Consider the following 27,980-nt stretch of genomic DNA (forward strand, 5'->3'; position numbering starts at 1 on the left):
ATTCCAGAAGTCCAAGTTTAAAGAATGGACTTCTGGAATTAAAGCTCCATTTTTTAGCTAAAATTATATGTGAAAATGCTGTTAAATGAAAAATAGAACAATGTTATCCAAGCTAAAACTTAATCCTTTTTACTTTCACCAACATATATCATTAAAGGTATTTCAATTGTTACAGTTTATACTTATTCATATTTCTAAAAAAAAGAAAAAAAGAAAAACTTATCGTCTAGATTTCAAAAATACAAAGACAAATATTCCAATTATTACTCATTTCACTTTTACAATCATGATTTCCCATTTATTTCTTACTACTATTCATATTTCAATTCTAAATATGTATAACATCTTTCTCTTTCATTTCTTATTCTCCCTTCCCATTTTTATATTTGCCTTTTTCTTTCTCCTTTTTTTCTTTTGTTTTAAAATCTTGAACTCTCCTCTTTTGCCCTAAATTTCCCATTTTTTGCAACTACTTTTTAGTGAGGAAAAAGAAGAAAAAGAAATCTCCCTCTGCCTAATTTTTCCTTGCAGCAAACAGCAAACAGCCTGCTTTACTTTCAGTTTCATTTTCAGCATAGCTTGATTAGCACAAGGGGAAAAAAATCTGCTCCAACAATTTGCAGCAAGCAGAAGAGCCCTGTGCAAAACAGCTGGGAGAGTTGGGAGGCCAATCTAATCAACTTGTGCTAATTAGCCTATGCTGAAGCTGAAAGGAGCTGTTTTTTCTTGCTTTTTGCTTGCAAGGAGGTAAATGTTGCGAGGCACAGGCCAAAGGGTGGGGGCCACCCTCCGCCACCCTCCTTGCCACTTAGCGCCCTCCTGCCACCCGCTTTTCCCTCTAGCGCCCCCCTGCCATCCCCTTGCTCTTATTGCCCACTCTAAGTCATCCTACTGCCCCCCACGTTGGTACCGCCCACTTTGGAAACCACTGCTTTAGGTCATCACTCATCACTTTGGAAAATCCATGCGCATTTTCTTGTGTGCAATAAGGATGGAATGTTTCCTTAAGCACCATCCACTCTTGGGGCACTTAAATGGTTTCTCCCGTGTGTATAAGCACGTGATTTAAAAGGCTAGTCTTAGTACTGAAATCTTTCCCACAGTCTGGGCACTCGTATGGTTTCTCTCCTGTGTGAGTCCTCTGGTGTGTCACCAGGTGGGAATTCTGACTGAAACATTTCCCACAATCAGGACATTCAAATGGTTTCTCTCCTGTGTGAGTTCTCTGGTGTGTCACCAGGCTGGAATTGTGACTGAAATTTTTCCCACAATCAGGACATTCAAATAGTTTCTCTCCTGTGTGAGTCTTCTGGTGTTTCACCAGGCTGGAATTGTGACTGAAACTTTTCCCACAATCAGGACATTCAAATGGTTTCTCTCCTGTGTGAGTCTCCTGGTGTGCCACCAGATTGGAATTGTTACTGAACCTTTTCCCACAGTCAGGACATTCAAATGGTTTCTCTCCTGTGTGAGTCTTCTGGTGTTTCACCAGGTTGGAATTCTGATTGAAACGTTTCCCACAATCAGGACATTCAAATGGTTTCTCTCCTGTGTGAGTTCTCTGGTGTGTCACCAGGCCGGAATTGTGACTGAAACTTTTGCCACAATCAGAACATTCAAATGGTTTCTCTCCTGTGTGAGTCCTCTGGTGTCTCACCAGGTGGGAATTCTGACTAAAACTTTTCCCACAATCAGGACATTCAAACGGTTTCTCTCCTGTGTGAGTCTTCTGGTGTGCCACCAGATTGCAATTGTAACTGAACCTTTTCCCGCAATCTGAACATTCAAATGGTTTCTCTCCTGTATGAGTCCTCTCGTGTCTCACCAGCGTAGAATTCCGACTGAAACTTTTCCCACAATCAGGACACTGAAAGGGTTTCTTTCCTGTGTGAGTCCTCTGGTGTGCCACCAGGTTGGAATTGTTACTGAACCTTTTCCCACAATCAGGACATTCAAATGATTTCTCTCCTGTGTGAGCCTTCTGGTGTTTCACCAGGTTGGAATTCTGATTGAAACTTTTCCCACAATCAGGACATTCAAATGGTTTCTCTCCTATGTGAGTCTTCTGGTGTGTCACCAGGTGGGAATTCTGACTGAAACTTTTCCCACAATCAGGACATTCAAATGGTTTCTCTCCTGTGTGAGTCTTCTGGTGTTTCACCAGGTTGAAATTCTGACTGAAACTTTTCCCACAATCAGAACATTCAAATGGTTTCTCTCCTGTGTGAGTCCTCTGGTGTGTCACCAGGTGGGAATTCTGACTGAAACTTTTCCCACAATCAGGACATTCAAATGGTTTCTCTCCTGTGTGAGTCCTTTGGTGTATCACCAGGCTGGAATTGTTAAAGAAACTTTTCCCACAATGAGGACATTCAAATGGTTTCTCTCCTGTGTGAGTCCTCTGGTGTATCACCAGGCTGGAATTGCGATTGAAACTTTTCCCACAATCTGGACATTCAAATGGTTTCTCTCCTGTGTGAGTCTTCTGGTGTCTCACCAGCTCAGAATTCCAAAGGAAGCTTTTCCCACAATCAGGACATTGAAAGGGTTTCTCTCCTTTGTGAGTCCTTTGTTGTCTCATGAGATGGTAATTCCCAATGAAACTTTCACACAATTTGGACATTCTTATGTGATGGGTGTCCTGTGATGTATTACCATGTTGCCATGCTCACTAAAGTGTTCATGTCGGGAGCATTCATATGGCTTCTCTCCTGTGTGGGTTGTTCCATGAACCACAAGTAAGCTGTTCTGTCCAAACTTTTTGGCATATTCAGATAATTTGTACGGCTTTTGTACAGTTGGGATCTCCTTGTTTAATCAGCTATGATTTGTAATCTGTGCTTTTTCTACAATAGGCAGATCTATGGAGCTTTTCCACAACTGATATTCTTGAGGTCAAAAATATGTGTGATCTATTGTTTAGTGCTGTTTTGATTACCACTAAATCAAAATCTATTGTTTAGTGGTGTTTTGATTGGTGTTTGCTTCTCCCCAGAGTAAGGCCTGTATCATTGTCTGTCCTATGTGTCCTACCCAATAAGACCTTTTCCTTCCCCCTAACTTCCAGATATTTCCATTTTTTTCTGAGTGAAAAATAATCTTCCTTGATTTTTCATGCAATGTATCCTTGAGTTTCGTATCCTCTACTTTTTCCAGCTCAAAATCTCATGTTAATTTTCTCTCTTTTGTCTATTAGCTGCTGGAGAAGGAGAATTGTGTGGTTTTTTGAAGGAGATGGAATATATTTTGATTTCTGCCTAATTTTATTTCCTTTTCAACGTTGCTTGTTATTCTCAGTTGTGCAGAGTGCTCTTATTGCCATCCTCTTTGTCTATAAATTTCAAAGAAAAGTGTAAATTTAATTCTGTATAAAATGGTTGCAGAAGATGTGAAAAAAGTATACATTACAATGAAAAAGCAAACATGCCACAATGCTAGAATAATCTCTTACATTAATTATGATTCATTTGACACATGGAAGAGTACCAAGATATCTATTCAACCATAAAATTATGTTTTTGACTTGGGTCAATCATAAATTCTTGGCACTGCCAAGGGTTATCCTCAAATATATCTGGATGTACTAAGGATAGATTATATATGTATTTATTTATTTATTGGTTTGATTTATATGCTGCCCTTCTCCGGAGACTCCGGGTGGCTTACAACACATTAAGCAATAGCCTTCATACTTTTGTATATACCTGCTTAGTAGGGCTTTCCCACCCCCCACCCCTCCAAAGCGGTGTTCTTTTTTATACAAAGTCAACTTATTGCCCCCAAAATCCAGGTCCTCATTTTACCTACATCGAAAGGATGGAAATGTGAGTCAACCTTGAGCCTGGTGAGATTTGAACTTGCAGTAATTGCAAGCAGCTGGTGTTACTTAATTGTGCTTTAGTCTGCTTAACGCTTGGATTACTGCAACCAGTTTTCATCACCACAATATAAAAAAGGCGTCCAGACTCTATAAAGAGCGCAGAGAAGAGCAGTAGGAATAATTAGTGGGTTGCAGTAATTGGGAATGAATCGTCTAGTGAAAGGAAGGACTAGGGGTGACATGATAGCAGTGTTCCAATACTTGAAGGGTCAACTTCTTTTCCAAAGCACCAGAAGGACAAGACAAGAAGCAATGCATGGAAACTAATCAAGGAGAGAAAAACACCTGGAATTAAGGAGAAATCCCATCAGTGAGAACAATTAGCCAGTGGAACGGAATGGCTGCAATTTTCTGCTGCCTGGAAGACTGAAAAAGTCTCTTTTGAGTGAAGGTTGATTCTTCGGGAATGGCTTCCCTCCAGAGGTTGTGGGGGCTCCATTGCTGGTGGCTTTTAAACCGACGGGACAGCCATTTGTCTGAGATGTCATTAAGACCTCCAAGGTTTCTTCCAGCTCTCTTCCAAACCTCCAGTGACGGAGCTCCCTCTGGAGGGAAACCAGCCCCAAAGACTCAACCTGCATTCGAAGGAGACTTTTTCAAGCTTCCCACCAGCAGAAATTGCAGCCCCCAGTTTCCCAGCCTGCAGCACCAGTGGGCTTCCATTTGGGGAGGGAAGGAACCTGCAGCAGCAGCAGCTGAGAGGCTTCAGCCCAGTTGCTTCTCCGCTTCCAGCCCAAGTTGCTCCCGGACTCTCCTCCCACCTGCTGCCCTCCACTCACCTGCCAGCTGCTGCTTCCACCATGGAAACAGCACAAAAGCCGCTCTGCACACCAACTTCCTCCCATCAGCCATCCGGAAGAGGAAGTTCCTCTGCGCGTCTCCTCTCCTCCCAGCCTTTCTAGCAATGCAGTACTTGATGGTTTTAACTCCTTAAACACAACCACAGACGCCGCCTGCTGTACCGTCCGCTTTCTAGCCACTGGTGTGGCCTGTTTGAGCGCCATCTCCAGGCAGGCAGAAAAACACGCTTGTCCCCTCTCTTATCTAAGGCGGTTGCAGGAGGTTTTCACTGATTAAATGCTACCGTCATTTTTGACTTCTGGCAACTGACCCAAACAAAAGAGTGAAATGTGATACCTCTAAGCTTACGAAGATTAGCTACGTGCTGAGCCCTGAAAGTTCATGACATTTTTTTTAATTTATTTTATTTGTCAAGCATATATAAGAAAACCTATAAAAGCATAAACATAATTGGAATACATGAAAAGAATAAGAGTAAAAAGGGACATTAGGACAGGGAAGATGGTGCGCTTATGCCTTACAGACCTCTTAGGAATGGGGTGAGGTCAACAGTACACAGTTTAAGGTTAAAGTTTTGGGGATTTGGGGAAGAAACTGTAGGAAGTTAGCACCCACCCCTTTCCCGGAAGAAATATTTTAGGAAATATTAAAAAGGCAGAATATTATATTTCCCTGGATGAGAAATGGAGAAGCATGTTTTAAAGATGAAGCAGCTCCCATCTTCCTGCTCCCACCCTTTCTCAATGGGCCATTAAGGCCTGGGCCAGTCTATTCTACATAACAAAGATCTACCTCCTTCAGGCAGAGCCATAGTAGGAATTGCCAAAGATCCAACAAAGATAGGATTAGCCCTCTACCCATCTAGCAACAGAAGCCTGGGAAGATTATATCAACCAGCAAGGCTAGCTAAGACCCCCACCACCTGGGAGTCTGACAACCAATCAAGATACTCTTTCGGGGCCCCAGGAAATTCAAAGCCAGAGAGAGCATAAAAACCTGAGGACTCGCTGTATCTGCCCTTTTCTGTTCAGGAACTCAAGCCATGTGATCCTGTCCGCCATTAAACCATCTTTCCAAGCAGTCTCCATGTTTCCAGTGTCTTTTTCCCAACTTGGAGCAGAACCTAGAAGGATATTTCTTGCAACAAAACCAGAGTCAGGTAGTGCATTCCAGGGATTGACCACTCTGTTGCTGAAGTCGTATTTTCGGCAATTGAATTTGGAGCGGTTTACCTTGAGTTTGTATCTCTTATTTGCTCAGGTATTGTTGTGGTTGAAGCTGAAGTACTCATTGACAGAATATTTTTTTGTTTGACAGATGAAAGATCTAAAATTCACATTAAACTATAAAAGAAAAGTTTGATAAAATGATGTACTGTGTTTATCTATTACTGGATAAATTGTCCAGAATGTTTAAAGGCACCTCAAATGAATGTTGGAAATGTAAAGAGCTTTTTATGATTTGTAGAAAGTCAGCACCACTCCCCAGAAGAATGAAATATTTTGGGAAATATTAAAAAGGCAGAATATTATATTTCCCTAAATGAGAAATGGAGAAACGTGGTTTTTTTTAGAGGTAGGAAGGCAGACTCAGTCTTTCTTAATAGCCCCCAGCAGGCATTTTGTGCCCATTAAGAAAGATTGGGCCAGCCTATCTATAAGAGCAGTGGTGGCGCAGTGGTTAGAGTGCAGTACTGCAGGCTTCTTCTGCTGATTGCCAGCTGCCTGCAATTTGGCAGATCGAATCTCACCAGACTCATCCTTCCGAGGTGGGTAAAATGAGCCAGATTGTTAGGGACAATATGCTGACTCTGTAAAACTGCTTAGAGAGGGCTGTTAAAGCACTGTGAAGCGGTATATAAGTCTAACTACTATTGCTATTGCTAAAACAAAAGACCTTCAGCTCCAGGATGATGGGATTAAGACCCTTTAGGACAGTGATGGCTAACCTTTTTACCATTGCGTGCCAAAAGTGGGGGGAGCGCAGGGAGGTCGCGTTCACATGTGCCCACACCCATAATTCAATGTCCCCCCGAGCCCCGTGCATGCACGCACAATCCCCCTGCGCTCCGCCCCCACTTTTGGCATGTGACAGCAAAAAGGTTACTGGTGGGTCCATGAGGCCTGTTTTTCTCCCTCCCCAGGCTTCAGAGGCTTTCTTGGACTCTGGACAGGGCGAAAATGGCTTTCCCCATCCCTCCGGAGGCTCTCTGGAGGCTGGAAATGGCCCATTTCCCGACTTCCAGTGGGCCCAGAAGGACTGAAAATCAATCGGTGCTGAGCTAGGGCAACTCTCGCTTGCCCACAGTTATGGCTCCGTTTGCCACCTTTGGCACGCGTGCCATAGGTTCACCATCATGGCTTTAGGACATAATAAAGCATTTAGCAGAAGACACATATTTTTATATAGCCCTGAGAGACATTCAGAGGCTTTGGGATCATTGGAAGGGTTTCCAATGTCTAACCATAATAAAACGAGACATGATAAAGATGTGCACTAAAATATGATACCAAGGAAAGAGAAAAAGGAAAACAATCAGATAATATTAAGTATATTGAGCATTTTACTATTTTAAATTTTAGAAATTTGGCACCTATTTGAATTTGATAGGGTGGGTGACAGTGCTGGGCTAGGAGCAGGGAGTTAGTTTGTGTTCTCTACTCATATAGATTGACAGATGATGCTGTTAATATGGCTCTGCACTACATCCTACAAGGTCTTAAATCTCCAAAGGCCTACGCAAGGGTCCCCTTTATAGACTTTAGTTCAGCATTCAACACTATCATTCCAGACATACTTCTAACTAAACTAAACCAGCTAGCGGTACCTGAACACCCTTGTAAGTGGATCATAAGCTTCCTAACAGACAGGAAGCAGCAGGTGAAGCTAAGCAGAATCACATCAGATACCTGTACAATTAGCATAGGGCCCCCACAAGGATTTGTGCTCTCCCCATTTCTCTTCTCTCTATATACCAATGACTGCATCTCAAATGATCCATCTCTTAAACTACTGAAGTTTGCAGATGATACAACAGTGATTGGTCTCATTCGAGACAATGATGAATCTGCATAAAGACGGGAGGTTGAACAACTAGCCTCGTGGTGTGACTGGAACAACCTGGAACTGAACACACTCAAAACAGTAGAAATGGTGGTAGACTTTAGGAGAAACCCTTCCATACTTCCACCTCTCACAATACTAGACAACACAGTATCAACAGTAGAGACCTTCAAATTTCTACGTTCTATCATATCTCAAGACCTAAAATGGACACCTAACATCAAAAACATCATCAAAAAAGCACAACAAAGAATGTTCTTTCTGCACCAACCCAGGAAGCTCAAACAGCCCAAGGAACTGCTGATACAGTTCTAAAAAGGAATTATTGAGTGTGTCTTCTGCACCTCTGTAACTGTCTGGTTTGGTTCTGCAACACAAGAACACAGACACAGACTTCAGAGGATAATTAGAACTGCAGAAAAAACAATTACTACCAACCTGCCTTCCATTAAGGACCTGCATACTGCATGAGTCAAAAAGAGGGCTGTGAAAATATTTACAGATCCCTAAAATGTTTCAACTCCTAACCTCAAAATGAGGCTATCGAGCACTGCACACCAGAACAACTAGACACAAGAACAGTTTTTTACTGAATGCCATCACTCTGCTAAACAAATAATTCCCTCAACACTGTCAAACTATTTACTAAGTCTGAATTACTATTACTATTAATCTTCCCATTGTTCCTATCACCCATCTCCTCCCACTTATGACTGTATGACTGTTACTTTGTGGCTTGTATCCTTACAATTTATATTGTTTCCTACTATGATTTGATTACTTATTTCTACCCTAGGACTATCATTAAGTATTCTTCCTTGTGATTCTTGACAAATGTATCTTGTCTTTTTATGTACACTGAGAGCATATGCACCAAAGACAAATTCCTTGTGTCCAATCACACTTGGCCAATAAAGAATTCATTTCCATTCAATCCTATCCTATCGTATCCTATTCTCAGTCATGGAAAGTCCCCAGGGATTATCCAGAAAGATCATTGAGTTACATCTTGGTTTCTCCACATGCCAGTCCTGATCTGCTCCTGGTTACCGAGTATCCTTCAAAGGGATCAGATGCAATGTGATCTACTAAAAAACATTGTAACCTGTCTTTTTGAATCTTGTTGGTGAAATGAAAGATCTTGGAATTCTTTGGTGTCTTCCAATCCCAGCAAAATCAGGATAATCCATCTGCATAGCTAAAATATCACTTTAACTGCTACAAATAATGTTAAGGAGTCCTGGGAGAGAAGTGAAAGAACAGGAAAGATCTCCCAGGTGTTGGGAAGAGAGCTTTGCATTACATTGTCCCAATGTTTACAGAAATGCTGACACTTTCCTTTTCCCCCCTCAAAATCTATTCATGAGTCTTATGCAATGCTGTTTTAGAAATGAAACATCTACTGTACGTCTTTTTCCCTCACATTTCCCTACCAAGGGGGGAACCACAAAAGTATCAATCCCTTGGTTCTGCTAACATCAAAGACTAACAAGGAGGAACCTCCAAGCGAAGGAGATCACAACAGGAGTTGCGAATGAACCTGGAGATCCTGTACTCAAAAACACAATCCCTTTTCTCAACTCAATATTCCTACAGCTCTTCTCCATGAAGGTCACATCCAAGGCAGAGTAGCCTTTGCATCTGAAATTTTACACTGCTTTTGTCACTGCCCCAAACTCCCCCAATATATTTGTTATTTATCTGGTTTCTTCCACTTGCGTGTCTCATTCATGAGACACATGAGCAGACATGCTTGGTGCAATGAATTCTTAGGAAAAGATAAACTATTTCTCTTTCCTCTTGTTTTCTCCTTCCATGAGGACCCACAACCTCTAACTACAGCCTGAGCGCTCTTATCCCGAAGAGATGCTGCCTGGGAAATTCTGAGGTGGAAAATCTCAAGGATACCCAGGGAGAAAAAGGCTGGTACTCTGCATGTGGCATTTCTAGCATTGATTATGATAAAAATGCAGAGAACACTCCTAAAATGATTTTTGCAGAATTGCACAATTTCTGCAGAAATAAATACCCAGCAACTTCTGCTGCTGATGGCCAGCCAGACAGCCATTATCGAACTAACATGTTCCGATTTTTGCTTTCCTCCTTCCCATCTAATACTATGAAATACTTGATGACAAAAACAATCAAGCAAATTCTTTCTGGTCAAATTGAAGAGTCAAATTCTCAGCTGGACTTATAATTCAAACCTTTACACTCATCACTTTAGGTCAGAGGTTCCCAAACTTTTTCAGTCCACCGCCCCCTTGGTACTACAAACTCATCCTCAGTGCCCCCCACCCAGGGGTGGGTTCTACTTACCTTTACTACCGGTTTGCAGTGGAGCCGCGAACGCTCACTTTGCTCACGCATGCACGCACTCTTCTGCACATGCACAGAAGCGTTTTGGTGATGTTGGGGTCGGTGGGCGGGGCCTCCTGCCAGTTTTACTACCGGTTCTATAGAACTGGGGCAACCCACCACTTCCCCCACCCCCACCCCCAACCCCTATAAATAGCATTGTTCGGAATAGCGGTTTGCATGACCCACTAAGGAAGACAGTAACAGTAAAATATACGGGATACAGCCATTTTTGGCCTCCTGAAGCCTTGCCCCGCATGTCCCGTTTTTGTGAAAAACCGGCCCATTTTTTGCAAAAACAGGGTGCGCAGAGCCTTTGGGAGGTCTGCAGGCTGCTCCAATACAAATTTATCCCTGTAACAAAGATAGCTAACACTATTAGTTAACGCTAGAGAAATCCCCTGAATCAACCAATCTAGAGCAGTGATTCTCAGCTGGGGGTTCCTTTTGAATTTGCTGACCACCAGCGAGTGGGAGAAAGCAATTTCACAGAGGAGGGGATGGAGAGGGCTGTGGGATGAATTCACACCCATTCCCAGACCCCCTTGGGATCAACCTGCAGCCCTCCCCTGCCTCCTCAGGCGGTGGAGCGTGTGGGGGGGGGATGCTTTTCAAGAAGTCACAAGGAGGGCTGAGAGCTGGTTTCTGTCCCACAAGTTAGATTTGGTCCAGAACCAACCCCAACATGAAGGTCTTTTATTTGCTCCTTGTACTCCTTGTCTTTGCATTTTTAACAGGGAATAAATTAAATTTCTGATGTTGACAAAATAGCTCATAACTCACCTTTCTAGACAGCTATTATCATGTCTAAAAGCAAGATACTTTTCTCCATCTTTTGTCTGGAGTACCATTTAATCCAGAGCCTTTGAATTCCAGAAGTCCAAGTTTAAAGAATGGACTTCTGGAATTAAAGCTCCACTTTTTAGCTAAAATTTAATTCACGCCCATTAGTTTTGCTTGAGCAGTGTGAACAATTGACAGTGTGATCCTCCAAAGATCTGAAAAATATATCATTGATTTTCCTTTGGCATTTAAACTAGATAACCAATGTGAAAAAGTGCATCAAGGAAGGACTGGAAAGCCAATTCATACTGAACTGTATTGGGTTTTCTGTTGTTATTTGAATAAAAGGAAAATAAATCAAATAGTGGTACCTAGTGCGGAAAAGGAGATGAAATAATGGGTCATTCTCAACATTTGAATTCTCTACACTTAAAATATCTAGAAATTATTATGGTTAAGTGAGTTTTATTCATTCATTTATTTATTTATTGGTTCGATTTATATGCCACCCTTTTCCGGAGTAAAATTTTGCCCCATTTTACGATTTTTCTTGCCATAGTTCAAATCAAAGATTTCTGAGACCAATGTTGAATACTTAAATTTCAGTAGTCTGCAATCCCAGTCTTAAAATTAGTTTAGAATCAGTGGGAGTCACTGATAACAATGAACTACTAGCTACTGATAATGAGTTCAGTCCTGCCTTTCTTTTCGTTCTGTCCAAGTTTTCCAAGTACTTTTTCCTGGTATATGTTTTATTCCAAAATATACAAACCATTATCGTTAGGGAAAAAATGGGTCTTCCAAGCAATTTTAAAAGACACTGTCAGAATGACTCTGCTCTCAGCTCCCCTTGTGACTCCTTGAAAAGCATCCCCCCCCCACATATGTAAATGAAAAGAATAAGCTTAAAAATCCTAGCCTTTTAACATGGAAAATATGGATAATTGGGAGGATGAATATGAGACACTAAGGGAGATGTTTCAGAAAGTAAGGGAGGCATTTAAGGGAAATAAAGAAGCAGAGAATTGGTTAACTTGGAAAAAAAAAGAAAGAAAAAAGATGAATGAGAAGCAAGAGAAACAAGGAGATAATATTGAAAAGGAAATAATTGGGGAAAAAAGATAAAGATGAATACACTGGGTTCAATATGATAGAATAAAAATGGATATGGGAAAATACATCTCAAATATGAAGAAAAGAGAAATAAATGGGGTAAGATTGAGCATGAAAAGTAATAGAGTTAAAATTAAAGGAAAAAGGCTGAAGGGGAGATATAGGAACAGGAAAAAGAAGAAGATAAAGAAATGGGAGAAAGGGAGGAAAACATCAAGAAAGAGAACTGTGGAGAGACTAAGAGGAAATGATTAAGAGTCAGTGAAAACTTTAATTTGTTAATAAAGAGAAGGATGCTAGTTGTAGAATTTATATGTGAAAATGCTGTTAAATGAAAAATAGAACAATGTTATCCAAGCTACAACTTAATCCTTTTTACTTTCAGCACCATATACCATTAAAGATATTTCAATTGTTACAGTTTATACTTATTCATATTTCTAAAAAAGAAAAAAAGAAAATCTTATCATTGTCTAGATTTCAAAAATAAAAAGACAAATATTCCAATTATTATTCATTTCATTTTTACAATCATGATTTCCCATTTATTTCTTACTATTAATATTTCAATTCTAAATATGTATAACATCTTTCTCTTTCATTTCTTTTTCTTTTTCTCCCTTCCCATTTTTATTTTTGCCTTTTTCTTTTTCCTTTTTTTCTTTTGTGTTTTAAAATCTTGAACTCTCCTCTTTTGCCCTAAATTTCCCATTGTTTGCACCTACCCTTTTTAGTGAGGAAAAGGAAGAAAAAGAAATCTCCCTCTGCCTCTGCCTCATTTTTCCTTGCAGCAAACAGCAAACAGCCTGCTTTACTTTCAGTTTCGTTTTCAGCATAGCTTGATTACCACAAGGGGAAAACAAATCTGCCCCGACACTCTTTGCAGCAAGCAGCAGAGCCCTGCGCAAAACAGCTGAGAGAGTCGGGAGGCCAATCTAATCAACTTGTGCTAATTAGCCTATGCTGAAGCTGAAAGGAGCTGTTTTTTCTTGCTGTTTGCTTGCAAGGAGGTAACTGCTGCAAGGCACAGGCCAAAGGGTGGGGGCCACACTCCGCCACCCTCCTTGCCACTTAGCGCCCCCCTGCTGCCCCCTTTTGCCTCTAGCACCCCCCTGCCACCCCTCTTGCCTCTTACTGTCCCCCTAAGTCATCCCACCGCCCCCCACTTTGGTACCGCCCACTTTGGGAGCCACTGCTTTAGGTCATTACTCATCACTTTGGAAAATCCATGCACATTTTCTTGTGTGCAATAAGGGTGGAATGTTTCCTGAAGCACCGTCCACTCTTGGGGCACTTAAATGGTTTCTCCCGTGTGTATAAGCACATGATTTAAAAGGCTAGTCTTAGTACTGAAATCTTTCCCACAATCTGGACATTCATATGGTTTCTCTTCTGTGTGAATCCTCTGGTGTCTCACCAGCACAGAATTCCAAAGGAAACTTTTCCCACAATCAGGACATTCAAATGGTTTCTCTCCTGTGTGAGTTTTCTGGTGTGCCACCAGATTGGAATTGTTACTGAACCTTTTCCCACAATCAAGACATTCGAATGGTTTCTCTCCTGTGTGAGTCCTCTGGTGTATCACCAGGCTGGAATTCTGACTGAAACTTTTCCCACAATCAGGACATTCAAATGGTTTCTCTCCTGTATGAGTCCTCTGGTGTGTCACCAAGTGGGAAGTTTGACTGAAACTTTTCACACAATCTGGACATGGAAAGAGTTTCTCTCCTGTGTGAGTTTTCTGGTGTGCCAGCAAGCTGGAATTGTAACTGAATCTTTTCCCACAATCAGGACATTCAAATGGATTCTCTCCTGTGTGAGTCTTCTGGTGTTTCACCAGGGTGGAATTGTTACTGAACCTTTTCCCACAATCAGGACATTCAAATGGTTTCTCTCCTGTGTGAGTCCTTTGGTGTATCACCAGATTGGAAATGTCACTGAACCTTTTCCCACAATCAGGACATTCAAATGGTTTTTCTCCTGTGTGAGTTTTCTGGTGTGCCACCAGATTGGAATTGTTACGGAACCTTTTCCCGCAATCAGGACAATCAAATGGTTTCTCTCCTGTGTGAGTCCTCTGGTGTGTCACCAGGCTGGAATTGTGACTGAACCTTTTCCCACAATCAGGACATTCAAATGGTTTCTCTCCTGTGTGAGTCCTTTGGTGTTTCACCAGATTGGAATTGTCACTGAACCTTTTCCCACAATCAGGACATTCAAATGGTTTTTCTCCTGTGTGAGTTTTCTGGTGTGCCACCAGATTGGAATTGTTACGGAACCTTTTCCCACAATCAAGACATTCAAATGGTTTCTCTCCTGTGTGAGTCCTCTGGTGTATCACCAGGCTGGAATTGTAACTGAAACTTTTCCCACAATCAGGACATTCAAACGGTTTCTCTCCTGTGTGAGTCCTCTGGTGTATCACCAAGTCAGAATTTTGATTGAAACTTTTCTCACAATCAGGACATTCAAACGGTTTCTCTCCTGTGTGAGTCCTCTGGTGTTTTACCAGGCTGGAATTGTGACTGAAACTTTTCACACAATCTGGACATTGAAAGAGTTTCTCTCCTGTGTGAGTCCTCTGGTGTGCCAGCAAGCTGGAATTGTAACTGAAACTTTTCCCACAATCAGGACATTCAAATGGATTCTCTCCTGTGTGAGTCTTCTGGTGTTTCACCAGGGTGGAATTGTTACTGAACCTTTTCCCACAATCAGGACATTCAAATGGTTTCTCTCCTGTGTGAGTCCTTTGGTGTATCACCAGATTGGAATTGTCACTGAACCTTTTCCCACAATCAGGACATTCAAATGGTTTTTCTCCTGTGTGAATCCTCTGGTGTTTCACCAGGCTGGAATTGTGACTGAAACTTTTCCCACAATCTGGACATTCAAATGGTTTCTCTCCTGTGTGCGTCCTCTGGTGTCTCACCAGGCTGGAATTGTGACTGAAACTTTTCCCACAATCAGGACATTCAAATGGTTTCTCTCCTGTGTGAGTCTTCTGGTGTTTCACCAGGCTGGAATTGTGACTGAAACTTTTCCCACAATCAGGACATTCAAATGGTTTCTCTCCTGTGTGAGTCCTTTGGTGTACCACCAGGCTGGAATTGTGACTGAAACTTTTCCCACAATCAGGACATTCAAATGGTTTCTCTCCTGTGTGAGTCCTCTGGTGTGTCACCAGGTTGGAATTGTGACTGAAACTTTTCCCGCAATCAGGACAATCAAATGGTTTCTCTCCTGTGTGAGTCTTCTGGTGTGCCACCAGATTGGAATTCTGACTGAAACGTTTCCCACAATCAGTACATTCAAAGGGTTTCTCTCCTGTATGAGTCCTCTGGTGTGTCACCAAGTGGGAATTCTGACTGAAACTTTTCCTACAATCAGGACATTCAAATGTTTTCTCTCCTGTGTGAGTTTTCTGGTGCGCCACCAGATTGGAATTGTGACTGAAACTTTTCCCACAATCAGGACATTGAAAGGGTTTCTGTCCTGTGTGAGTCCTTTGTTCTCTCATGAGGTGGTAATTTCCAATGAAACTTTCACAGAATTTGGACATTCTTATGTGATGGGTGTCCTGTAATGTATCACCATGTTGCCATGCTCACTAAAGTATTCACATCTGGAGCACTCGTATGGCTTCTCTCCTGTGTGAGTCGTTCCATGAACCACAAGGAAGCTGTTCTGACCAAACTTTTTGGCATATTCGGATAATTTGTATGGCTTTTCTACAGTTGGGATCTTCTTGTTTAATCAGCTATGATTTGCAATCTATGCTTTTTTTTACAATAGGCAGATCTATGGAGCTTTTCCACAACTGATATTCTTGAGGTCAAAAATATGTGTGATCTATTGTTTAGTGGTGTTTTCATTAAAGCCGTTTGCTTCTTCCCAGAGCAAGGCCTGTATCATTGTCTGTCCTATGTGCCCTGCCCAATAAGACCTTTTCCTTCCCCCTAAGTTCCAGTTATTTCCATCTTTTTCTGAGTGAAAAATAATCTTCCTTGATCTTTCATGCAATGTGTCCTTGTGTTTCGTATCCTCTACTTTTTCCAGCTCAAAATCTCATGTTAATTTTCTTTCTTTTGTCTATTAGCTGCTGGAGAAGGAGAATTGTGTGGTTTTCTGAAGGAACTGGAATATATTTTGATTTCTGGCTCAATTTTATTTCCTTTCCAACATTGCTTGTTATTCTCAGGTGTCCAGAGTGCTCTTATTGCCATCCTCTTTGTCTATAAGTTTGAAAGAAAAGTATAACTTTAATTGTGTATAAAATGGTTGCAGAAGATGTGAAAAAAGTATACATTTCAATGAAAAAGCAAACATGCCACAATGATACAATAATCTCTTACATTAATTATGATTCATTTGACACATGGAAGAGTACCAAGATATCTATTGAACCATGAAATTATGTTTTTGACTTGGGTCAATCATAAATTCTTGGCACTGGAAAGGGTTATCCTCAAATATATCTGGATATACTTTATTTATTGGTTCGATTTATATGCCGCCCTTTTCCGGAGACTCAGGGTGGCTTACAATGCGTTAAGTAATAGACTTCATACTTTTGTATATACCTGCTTAGTAGGGCTTTCGACCCCCCTAAGCGGTGTTCTTTTTTATATAAAGTCAGCTTATTGTCCCCACAATCCGGGTCCTCATTTTACCTACCTCAAAAGGATGGAAGGCTGAGTCAACCTTGAGCCTGGTGAGATTTGAACTTGCAGTAATTGCAGGCAGCTGGTGTTACTTAATAGTGCTTTAGTCTGCTGTGCCACGAAGGCTTATTAATTAATATAATTGCAGATATATGCATTTAGAAAAAATACAGGTACAAACACCTACAAATGATATATGTGGAAGCTCCATGAGTTTTCAGCCTGACAAAATGTCCCAAAATAGTTAATGTCAAACCTTCTGAGCTAAATTTAGAGATGTGGGGCTTGAACTGAGGAAATGATGCCAAAAGCCTCTGCAAGATTTGAAGCACCAGTTTTGCTCATGAAAGTCCTCAGCTGCAAATAAGAGAAGAAAATGCTGTCTACAACCCCTTCTGGTGACATCCCAATTCAAGCAATCCTGACTTACTGAGTGCAATTGGGACTGGCTTCTGTGTCACTAAGCAGCCGGTCATGAAGCATGATGTCACATGACAGTGCCAACTTGCATCTGTTCCACAAACTGTGACTTGCAATTTCCTGCTGGCATCCCTACTAATTTTGCTTCAGAATCTAGCTGAGAAGGTCACAAACGGGGATCCTGAGTGTGGGATGCTGCAGCCATAATAAATGTGCAACGGTTGGCAGAACCCAAGTTGGTTTCTCTCCTTTTCCTGCACCTTCATAACCACAGGAACGTTTTTTCGGAAAAACGGGCCAAAAAAAAGCCTCAAAAACAGGACACAAAAGCCTCAAAAATGGCCCCCAAAAGCCTCAAAAATTGACCAATAAAGCCTCAAAACAGCCCCCCAGAAGCAGGCCAAAAATAGCCTCAACAATGCCCCCCAAAAACCTCAAAAATCGGCCAAAAAGCCTCAAAAACAGCCCCCTAAAAGCCTGAAAAACGGGGGAGGGGGAGCCTCAAAAATGGGGAAAAAAGCCCCAGAAACAAGTCAAAAAAAGCCTCAAAGACGAGCTGAAAAAAGCACCCGAAAATGGGCCGAAAATAGCCCCAGAAACAGGTCGAAAAAAGACTGGAAAAGGCCCCAAAAAAGGTCGGCCAAAACCTTTTTTTTGTTGTTTTCCTCTTCTAAATTTAGATGTGCCTTATAGTCAGGTGAGTCTTATAGTCTGAAAAATACGGTCAGTAGAGTTGAACCTCGTTAATACCCGGATGTGGCACCAATAGGAAAAAACATGCTTTTGGCAAGACCTGGAAGTTAAAAAACATAAACCCTAGAAAAAGACTAGTGGCAGAATCCATGCAATTTGGTTGCCAAGAGAATAGCAAGCCCGTAAGAGAATAGGTTATGAGTTGGCGGACTTCCACTTGGCGCCGCGGGAAAACAGACGGGGAAATAGTGAGCTCCGCTGAGCCCTGCCAAATCCCCTCTGCTAAGCTGCCGCCGTTAGGTCTGCGGACCTCTCCTGTCTTGTAGGGGCAGGGGGACAAGAAGGAACGCCTTGGGTGGCCGAGAGGAACGGGCAGGTTCCTCGGGGCTGGAGGCTTCTCCTTCATGTCGGCGGCAGCGGAATGGCAGCCATGGCGGCTGCCCTGAAACCGCGTCAACCGGGAACAAGGATTGTGCTGGAGGAAGAAGATGAAAAAAGAGCAAAGATCAAGAAGCCGGGTGAGTGACACCAACCCAGGCAACATAACGTACCTATCTGGAATTATTGGAAAATAAGATCCCAAATTTAAAAGCGGCTGCTGGACTGCGGGGCTTAAAGATTGATAAGAAAAAAAAAATGGGTAAAGACCCAAATTGAATTTTGTTGCAGTAAACTTAAATTGGATGATTTGGCATTAATAAATTTCTGAAATTTGACTGTGCCTTTAACTGGAGTGGATAGGAGAAATGGATATTCCTGAGAATTAATGCCTCTAAAAGAAAATGAAGCTAATGAAGCTAATGAAGCTAGACAGATGGATGGCTACAAAATAGCCATGGAGTCTGCAGTGACTAAGCAGGGAAGTGGATTGAAGAGATTTCCCTTTCTGGATTGAAAAGAAACATGTTAATTGGCTTTTTACCTTGGATTACTTGAAATTAATATTGGATATAAGGATTTTGGAGATTCCTACTCTGTCCCAGATGATCTTAAGAAAGAAGAAAGAAAGAACATTTTGGATTTTAACAATGGAGACTGACAAAACTGTAAACAAAAGCTAGGTGTGGCGTAGTTAACAAAGACATGAAGCTGATGCACTACGCTTGGAACAGACATTTTAAAAGTTTTAAAGGGACATACAGAAATTCTTTACTTTGAACTGATGAACCTTGAAATAGAGCACTTTGGACAGAGAGGAAAAGGAAGAAAAGGAAGAATTAAAGTGGATAAATTTAAATGTGACTAACTGAAATGTAAAGTTTAAAAGCCTATGTATATATGATGAAGTTTAAAAGCCTAGGTATATATGATTTTTGGATAAAAACAGGAAGGGTTGTGAAATAATAAAAATAGAAAATAAGAGGTGGCTATTAAAATAGTGGATGATATCAAGGGGATAAAAATAATAAAGAAGAATATATTTTGAGGCAGGAAAATTTTAAGAAAATGTACTGTTTGATGTAATATGTTTTAATTTTAATTTGCAAACAAATATTAAACTGATGAATAAGGATTGATTGAATAAAATACAAGATACACAGATGCTAGTGATTAGTCTTGAATTAAGGTAATACTTGTTGGAAATGATGACTTTTATGAAATATACTGAGATTTAAATTGAAAGAGTAGGATGGAAAAATGATATAAAACAGATAATTATATTACAGTTAAAATGTGTGGGATGGATACCAACTAGATAAGAGTTTGAGACTCGGTGGAAATATGTTGGAAATTAATTAGAAGTGCTGGAAATCAGCTAAACAAATAGGAGGAGTGCTGGAGGGAATTATGCTGGATACCAGCCAAACAATGGAGGGAGATTAGAGGAGATTATGCTGGAAATCAGCCAAACAATGGAGGGAGTTAAGGAGGAGATTATGCTGGAAATCAGCCCATAAAATGCTGGAAACAGCCAAACAAATAGGAGGAGAGTTGGAGGAGACTATGCTGGAAATCAGCCAAACAATGGAGGGAGTTAAGGAGGAGACTATGCTGGAAATCAGCCCACAAAATGCTGGAAACAGCCAAACAAATAGGAGGAGAGTTGGAGGAGAGTTAGAGGAGATTGAGGAACTATTCTGAAATTAACTAAATAGTTGGTGTTTTGGAGGGGATCAAGCTGAGAATTAATCAAATGGAATAAGCTGGCAGATAGTTAAATATTAGAGGGAGATATAGTGGAAAATATATTAGAAATTGGAGTAAATAAAATATGTCTTTGTGAGAAATCTGTGTAATATGTAAACTGGGACAAAAAAAAAAACTAAGGTAAACTGATTCGAGGACAAGGGTCAAAGGATTAAAATTAGACAAAATGTTGTTTTATAAAATATAATAAAAATGGAGTGGTATTGAATTGAAATTAAGAATAAATGGTGATAAAATTGTAAGGTAAACACTTAACAAGTGGTTAGAATATTGTAAAAATTATTTTGATATGACTTGTATAAGATATGAAGTAAAGAAGAATAAAGATATGTTTAGAATTGTTATGCAGATGTAAAAATGAGTGAAAGTGAATTCGAAATTAATTTTGGATAGATATAATGGATTTATATAGATGACAATGTGAAATTTGAGTTAAAATTGGTTTTTTTTAAGTTTTGAATTTCTTTTTTATCTTCTGTTCTTCTCTTTTTTGTTTTTTGTTTTGTTTTTTGTAATGGAAATTGTGAATTGAGCTTGTGAAAGGAATGTAAGTGTGGTAACCATCTATGACCGGATCGAGATTTTTGCTGTTGAAAGTTATGTTTTATGTTTAAATTTGGAAAAAATAAATAAAAAATATTTACAAAAAAAGAGAGAATAGGTTATGAGTTGGAAGGGACCTTGGAGGTCTTCTAGTTCAATCTCCTTCTCAGGCACGATATCCTATAACATTCCAGACAAATGGCTGGCCAACAGGGTGGATTTGATTTAAATCGAGTTGATTTAAATCACAATTTAAATCATGATTTAAATCACTAGTAAAAAGGCTTGATTTAAATCAACTCGATTTAAATCATAATTTTTAAAGAGCAACTGTCATCTCTGCTACTCCTTTGTCCCACTGTTGACCCACCGATAGTCCCAGTGTTGCAGAATATACAGCCTCATGCTACATAACTAAGCTCCATTTCATGCTGAATAAACTATTTATGTATTTTAAATAGAAAACTATCTTACGATAGATTTTTACCCCAAAAGTTTTTTATTAAAATAAATTTGATAAAAATAAAAAAAAATCCGATTTAAATCAAAAAAATCCAATTTAAATCAAAAAAATCTGATTGTTTTGATTTTTTTAAAAAAAATCATTGATTTTTATCCACCTTGCTGGCCAATCTTGTCTTAAAGCACAGGTGTCAAACTTGCCATGTCATGTTGCCATCACGTGACATTCTACCCATTTGTGGAGCTGGGGTGGGTGTGGCCTGCATGTCACGCATCCAGCCCATGGGCCACAGGTTTGACACCCCTGTCTTAAAAGGTTCCTCATGAAGGATTCCATGAATGAAAATCTTATACAAGAGCCTTGGTAGCGCAGCAGACTAAAGTGCTGTTAAGTGGCACCAGCTGCCTGCAATTACTGAAAATTCGAATCTCACCAGGCTCAAGGTTGACTCAGCCTTCCATCCTTTCGAGGTAAGTAAAATGAGGACCTGGATTGTGGGGGCAATAAGCTGACTTTGTATAAAAAAGAACACCGCTTGGGGGGCCCCGAAAGCCCTACGAAGCAGGTGTATACAAAAGTATGAAGGCTATTGCTTAACGCATTGTAAGCCGCCCTGAGTCTCCGGAGAAGGGCGGCATATGAATCGAACCAATCAATCAATCAATCAATGGGAAAACAACTCAAGAAGCCTGAGAAACTCTGGCTGCCTAAACAAAGGGATAGAATCTATGAATAACCTAACAGTAATTGTGTAAGGGAAATTAAAAAAAATTGAGGAGGATATAAAGTCAATTAAAGAAGTTGTTGAAGAAAAGCATGATGAAATAAGAGTTGATATTGTTTTAGCAGTTTCAGGATTGGCAAAACTTATTATTCAGGTGGATGAGAGAGTGGAAGAAATCAATGAAGCCAATCTGAACTTGGAAAACAAAGTAGGAGACATTATGACTAAAACAGAGAAGGTGGATGATGAATTGGTAATGTTACAATATAGATCTATGGAATTTGCTCTGAGACTGAGAGGGCTAAAAGAAAATAGCCGGGAAAATTTAAAGGATATTTGTGCAGAAGCAATTGCAGGGCTAATCAAAGAAAGTCCAGATGATGTGGCAAGCCGAATTGATAAAATCTAGGGGGTTAACTCCTGGGTGGCAAGACAAAGGCAGTTGCCAAGAGATGTGGTGATTTATTTCACAACCAGGAGGATTAGAAATGACATCTTACAAGCTTCCTATAAGAATAAGGTTCAAGTGGCTGGACAAGAAATGGTGGTTCTGAAAGAGATTCCTCCAAAAATGTTAAGAAGCAGAAAGGACTTTGGCTTTTTGGTAAATGAACTGAGAAACCAACAAGTGCAGTACAGATGGGATGTTCCAACTGGTCTAATAGTGAATTATAGTTGAGAAAGATACCGGTTAAACACAGTTTGGAAGGCAAAAGATTTCTATGTTAATGTTCTAAAGGCTGGACATCCACCCTCACCAGTGGGGGCAGAAAGAAAATGGAGATGTTACAACAAGAGAAAGATGAAAAGCAGATACAAACTTATGCTGAAGTAGCAGCTGGAGGAATCATCATGGAAGAAGATCTGGATCTTGGGGGCCCACCCCCAACTCTGGAACCATTTAAGAAGGAAGAGCCAAGAGAACAACGACTGACCCGAGCAACCTATAAACGTCAAGAACAACAATTAAAAGTGCAACAACTTCAAGATTTACCTCAAGAAGTTCAAAAAACAGAAGCAGTGGGGGGGGGGCTAGGCTGAAGAGTAAAATGGAGTAGGATATTCAGCTGATGCTCTTGAAGCTTCGAAAGGCCAAAGATGGCAACTAAATTCCTATCTTGGAATGTTAATGGTTTAAATTCACCACAAAAAAGAAAGAAAGTATTTCATTATTTGAAACAATTTAAGAACGATGTTATTTGTTTGCAAGAAACACACATTAGACTATCAGACCAAAAATATTTGATAAATTCAAGATTAGGTACACACTTTGTGGCATCAGCGCCAGAGAAGAAAAATGGGCTAGTTATATATGTAAAGAAAGGATTAGTAGCTAATTTAATTGAGGCAGATATTCAAGGAAGATATATTGCAATTGAATTATTAACTCAGACTGGAAAAATGCTTTTAATTGGAATATACGCCCCTAATCAACAACAAGATAAGTTTTATAAATTTTACACACTAAAATAATACAATGGGAATATAAATCTTTTATACTAATGGGTGATTGGAATGGAGTAATAGATATACAGACGGATAAAATAAGTTTATCAAAGATCTCAACACGTGCGAAATTACCTAAATCCTTTTTTGATATGATGGAAGATATGGAATTGAGAGATATTTGGAGAGAACGTAATGTTGAGGAGAGTGACTTTACATTTTTTTCTGATAGACATCAATCCTTTTCCAGGATTGATTTCATACTAATCACAAATGATTTTATTTCTAGGGTGAAGAAGACAAAGATATGTCCAAGAACTCTAACTGATCATAGTCTGGTTTGGATGGAAATGGAACAGGAGAGGGGAGAAAGGAGGTCTTGGAGGTTAAATGAAAATTTATTTAGATATGAAGAAAATGTTAATGAGCTTAAAAAACAAATGAAAGAATTTTTTGCTATTAATATGCATAAGGGTACTTCTATGGAAATGGTTTGGGATGCAAGTAAGGCTTATATGAGGGGAACTTTAATACATATGAATAATAAATATAGATTAAAACAACAAAAGAAGCGGAAAGAGATAGAGGAGGAAATAAAAAAGAAAGAACAGTTACTCATAATTAATCCAGGAGATAAGAGAGTAAAAGAAACAATAAATATACTACGAGAGCAATTTTTTTTTTAAATTTGATTTATATGCCGCCCTTCTCCGGAGACTCAGGGCGGCTTACAATGCATTAAGCAATAGTCTTCATACTTTTGTATATCTATACAAAGTCAGCTTATTGCCCCCACAAACTGGGTCCTCATTTCACTTACCTTAGAAAGGATGGAAGGCTGAGTCAACCTTGAGCCTTGGAGAGATTCGAACCAACAGTAAATTGCAGGCAGCTGTGTTAATAACAGGGTGCGTAGACCACTGTACTATCAAGGCTCTTAATTTAATTAGTCATCAATTTAATATGTTGATGGCTGATCAAGTGGCAACAAGTTTACAATATGCTAAACACAATACATTTTGTAATGCTAATAAACCAGGTAGGTGGTTGGTTTATGTGTTGAGGAAAAAACAGAAATCACGGGTTATTGGTAAGATAGAATTTAGAGTTAAGGAAGTTCATCAACAGAATATGATCAAAATGGATTTTTTAGAATTTTATACTAAGTTATATGCTAGTGATTCAATACAAGGCATAGATATAGATAGATACCTAAAGGAAGAGAATATTCCTGAATTAACGTTAGAACAGAGGGAAGGACTGAATCAGCCAATAACTTCTGAGGAGATTATTGCAGCAATTAAGCAGTTAAAGACAGGTAAGGCTCTGGGAACAGATGGATTAACAGCTGTTTATTACAAGAATTTACAGTTGGAAATGGTAGAACTGCTTAGAGTTTTATTTTGTAAAATTCAATTAGGGAGAGGAGTTCCACCCTCCTGGAGAACGGCTTTTGTTTCACTGATCCTGAAGGAAGATCAAAATTGTATCAAACCCGAAAATTTTAGGCCAATATCACTTTTGAACACTGATTACAACGTTTTTGCCAAGATATTAGCGAATAGATTAATGCCAGTTATGCAACAGACAATTCATAATGACCAATCAGGGTTTATAAAAGGGAGGCAATGAAATATAATGTTAGACAAATTTAATGGAATATTTGGAAAAAAATAACCAGGTCCCTGCAGCGCTCATATTTTTGGATGCAGAGAAAGCATTTGATCGATTGAATTGGCAATTTTTGTTTAAGATAATAGAAAAAATGCATTTTGGAGAGTATTTTATACAATCAATTAGAGCAATATATCAGGAATAAACAGCATAAATAATAGTTAATGGAGGTTTAACAGATTCTTTTAAAATTGAGAAAGGTACAAGGCAGGGTTGTCCATTGTCTCCATTGCTGTTTATTTTAACTTCAGAAGTTTTGCTGAAGAAGATACATGACTCTGATAAAATAAAAGGAATTGTAATTAGACAGCAAGATTATAGATTAAGAGCGTTTGCAGATGATTGGTTGTTACTTTATCTCAACCTATAGAATCGGCACTACATATGTTGGACATAATAGGTCAATAGGTCTACCCCCAGAGATACGAGTGATCTCCGACCTCCGGACTTTTCGTCGGGCCCTAAAAACTCATCTCTTTCAGTTAGCCGGTCTCTCTTGATTTTATGATTTTATGGTTGATTTTAAATTTTGATATGGATTTTAAATTGACAAATTTTAAACTATGGGCCAAATTTAATTATTTTAAATTTATTTTTAATTGTACTTTATGTATAAATGTTTTATTTTGGCTGTTCACCGCCCTGAGTCCGAAAGGAGAAGGGCGGTATAGAAATTTGAATAATAAATAAAATATGGCAAGGTATCTGGATTTAAAGTAAATCAACATAAGACAAAGATGATAACTAAAAATATGTCCATATCTCAAAGAGAAGATTTAGGGAGGATAACGGGGTTTGAAATAGTTAAAAAGGTTAAATATCTAGGAGTGTATATTGCAGCCTCAAATACGAAATTATTTAAAAACAATTATGAAGTTCTCTGGCAAAAAGTGCAGAAAGAAATGGAAAATTGGAAAAAGTTACAACTATCTCTACTGGGAAGGATAGCAGTAATAAAAATGAATGTATTACCTAGGTTCCTATTTTTGTTTCAAATGATATCAGTGCTTAAGAAAGATGGAAACTTGATGGAGTGGCAGAAAGGGATTAATACTTTTATTTGGGGTGGGAAGAAACCAAGAGTGAAACTGAAAATTATACAGGATGTACATGAGAGAGGAGGTCTTAAAATGCCTAACTTAAGATTGTACTATGAAGCAGCTGTTTTATCACAAATTTGTGACTGGTTTAATTTAACTGAAGAGAGAATGTTGAATATAGAAGGTTATGATCTGTTATATGGATGGCATGCTTACTTGTTATACGAAAAAAAAGTGGATAAGGTGTTTAAGGGTCACATACTTAGAAATGCCTTGCTGAGGGTTTGGAAAAAGTATCAATATAAGTTAAACTACAAGATACCTATATGGGCAAATCCTAGACATGCAATAGAAAACATAAGTATAGAACAAAAACAGGAGGTGATTACTTATAAAGAGCTTCTTTTTATGGAAAGGGGTAAACTGCAATTGAAACCCTTAAATATATTAAAAGAAGAAGGGATAATTTACACTTGGTTTCAGTATGGTCAGCTTCAAGCTAGATGGAGGGAAGACCAAAAAATTGGTGTTATGCAAAATGAGGAAAACTTGGTAAAACAGATTAGAGATCAAAGTCAAATGCATATTAAAAGGTTGTATAATGCATTATTGGAAATAGATTCAGAAACGGAATTGGTTAAGGACTGTATGATAAAATGGGCACAAAACTTTCAGGAACCAGTGATGATAGAAACATGGGAAAAGATTTGGGTTAGAAATGTTAAATTTACGCAAGCACAAAACTTAAGAGAAAATTTTTATAAAATGTTTTATAGATGGCATTTAGATCCTAAAAAATTATCATGTATGTATCCAAACTTGCAAGCTAAATGTTGGAGATGTGAATGTGATGATGCAACTTATTATCATATATGGTGGACTTGTAAGAAAATTAAGGCATTTTGGATAAAAATTTGGTGGGTGATGCAGAACATTTTGAAAAAAAGGTTGAAATTTACTCAATTGTTTTTATTGGGCATAACGATGGATTGTACAGCATTAGAGACTAAACTGATTTTGAACTTAATATCAGCAGCTAGGCTGTTGGTAGCGCAATATTGGAAGGACTCTTTGCCTACTATTGAAGAGTGGACACTGAAAGTAACGAACTTAGCAGAAATGGCAAAAATTTCAGCGTATTTGAAGGACTATACACAAGAAAGATACGTATCGGAATGGAGAAGATGGATTGATTATATTCAAAATAAGTATCAGACAAGAAAATATCAAATAGCTTAGGAATGAATGTTAAGTTTTAGAAGTACGTTATTTATAGTGGAGTTAAGGTTTCAGGGGTGGACTGTGTAGTCTAAGGATAGATAGGTTAATTTAGCTTATGATTGTTAACTGAAATACCCTGTATTTTGCTCTGGGAAGTCTGGGGGGGAGGGTGGGATGTGGGGAAGGGGTGGGGGGGTGGGAAAAAGGGTGGGGGGAATATTGGGGGAAAAATCTTTTTTTTTTGTAAAACTTTTCAATAATAAAAAAAAAGAGCGCAGAGAAGAGCAGTAGGGATAATTAGTGGGTTGCAGTAATTGGGAATGAATCGTCTAGTGAAAGGAAGGACTAGGGGTGACATGATAGCAGTGTTCCAATACTTGAAGGGTCAACTTCTTTTCCAAAGCACCAGAAGGACAAGACAAGAAGCAATGCATGGAAACTAATCAAGGAGAGAAAAACACCTGGAATTAAGGAAAAATCCCATCAGTGAGAACAATTAGCCAGTGGAACGGAATGGCTGCAATTTTCTCTTTTGAGTGAAGGTTGATTCTTCGGGAATGGCTTCCCTCCAGAGGTTGTGGGGGCTCCATTGCTGGTGGCTTTTAAACCGACGGGACAGCCATTTGTCTGAGATGTCCTTAAGACCTCCAAGGTTTTTTCCAGCTCTCTTCCAAACCTCCAGTGATGGAGCTCCCTCTGGAGGGAAACCAGCCCCAAAGACTCAACCTTCATTTGAAGGAGACTTTTTCAAGCTTCCCACCAGCAGAAATTGCAGCACCAGTGGGCTTCCATTTGGGGAGGGAAGGAACCTGCAGCAGCCGCAGCTGAGAGGCTTCAGCCCAGTTGCTTCTCCACTTCCAGCCCAAGTTGCTCCTGGACTCTCCTCCCACCTGCTGCCCTCAACTCACCTGCCAGCTGCTGCTTCGACCATGGAAACAGCAGGAAAGCC

The 27,980-nt window shown here is 39.6% G+C and overlaps 2 pseudogenes; one reads left to right on the forward strand and one right to left on the reverse strand.

Annotated features, from left to right (window-relative positions):
* LOC139310043 (zinc finger protein 850-like) overlaps nucleotides 1-27,980 on the forward strand; it is a 218,579-nt pseudogene that overhangs the window by 119,955 nt on the left and 70,644 nt on the right.
* On the reverse strand, nucleotides 300-27,979 carry LOC139311981 (zinc finger protein 585A-like; annotated as a pseudogene).

The sequence above is a fragment of the Pituophis catenifer genome, unplaced genomic scaffold (genome assembly GCF_029215685.1).
Source record: "Pituophis catenifer annectens isolate HBS135680 unplaced genomic scaffold, rPitCat1.0.hap2 SCAF_2, whole genome shotgun sequence".
Classification (NCBI taxonomy): Eukaryota; Metazoa; Chordata; class Lepidosauria; order Squamata; family Colubridae; genus Pituophis; species Pituophis catenifer.